Source organism: Sinocyclocheilus anshuiensis, unplaced genomic scaffold, assembly GCF_001515605.1.
Source record: "Sinocyclocheilus anshuiensis isolate Anshui unplaced genomic scaffold, SAMN03320099.WGS_v1.1 scaffold723, whole genome shotgun sequence".
Classification (NCBI taxonomy): domain Eukaryota; kingdom Metazoa; phylum Chordata; class Actinopteri; order Cypriniformes; family Cyprinidae; genus Sinocyclocheilus; species Sinocyclocheilus anshuiensis.
Genome location: NW_015551048.1, coordinates 17,619 through 19,012, shown reverse-complemented (window position 1 = coordinate 19,012; position 1,394 = coordinate 17,619).

The window sequence follows — 1,394 nt, the reverse complement described above, 5'->3', positions numbered from 1 at the left end:
GGGGGGGGGGGGTTCCCTCAGTAGGGAACATTGTGTACTGTTGGCATTGTCTGCCTTCTGACAGTGAAAGTTGCACACTTAAATAACTAGTGTTCAAACACTACTCCGGTTGAGCTCGCAAAGCAGCATACTTCTCAAATACAAAAAAAAAAAATACACTGTGACCCTTACGAAAAAGAAGTTTATTCAAGTGTGCTATTAGTGCAGTACAAGCTAAAAATTTTGATGTAAACTAGTTGTGTACTCAAAGTTTACTACTGTTATACTTAAAGTATACTTAAAAGTATACTTTTATATACTAGAAAGTGGGCCAATTTAGTCCCAAGGAGTATTGAAATAGTACACTTACAAGTATACTACTAGTACACTGATATTTGTATACTTACTACATAAAGTATACTTAAATATATACTTGAACTTTACTTAAGTATACTTACTAAAATAAACTTGAAGTATACTACTTTTTGGTAAGGGGAATTGTGTTTGCATGATGATATCTCGACCGAACAGCTCAGAAACGCATTTCATAGACTGTTAAATAAGACAGTCCACAGTCAGTTTAGTGTTTAGTGTTAATATCAATTTTAATATGTAATACAGACCTGCAATGGCTGCCATATATATTAAGACACACATTGTATGTGCGTAGGCCTGGTTTAACTGGAAAGACCTTATAAGCAGTTGCCAGTTTTCTGTTCTTCCAGTTCCTTCCTTGCAAGCAATGACAGTAATAATAAATAATGCATCAAATTGGTTCGTTTCAAGTCTGTTCTGCATAATCTGTGAGCAGAAACTACATAACTGGCATCTCTAAATGAAGTTGTAACACGTTCCTCTGATCAAACTGTCATTAATGCTGAAATGCATTTATAATATGTTTGATTCAATGGTTTTCATTTACAATTTTTCAAATGCAATCCATCACAAACGAAAGCTGACCTCCTCTATAGAGTCAAGTGAAGACATTTTGTAATGTTATTGCTCATAATCAATATTTTATTTCATGGCGATAAGCACCTTTACATATTGAGACGTCCGAATAGAATTGATGTTTATTTTTGCATTTATATGATAATAATATCCACAAATGACAGAATTTGTTTATGCAGTCTCTTACATACTGATCCTGATAACATCAGTTTCAAACACATCTCTGGTGCCATTAACATGTCCTTTCTGTTTAATACAAACAAATGCATAATACAAACGTAATACACGTGTATAATACAAACAATCCACTTTAAATGGAACAAAATATCATGGATTATGCTTTTGGCAGGATCACATTTGCACTTTTCAATAAGCACAAGTGATACTGGGTCTATTTCTGGTCGTTTATGGAAAACTATGCCAAGATCAGGACGTGCGTATCCAGAGCCATGGTCATTGTGTTT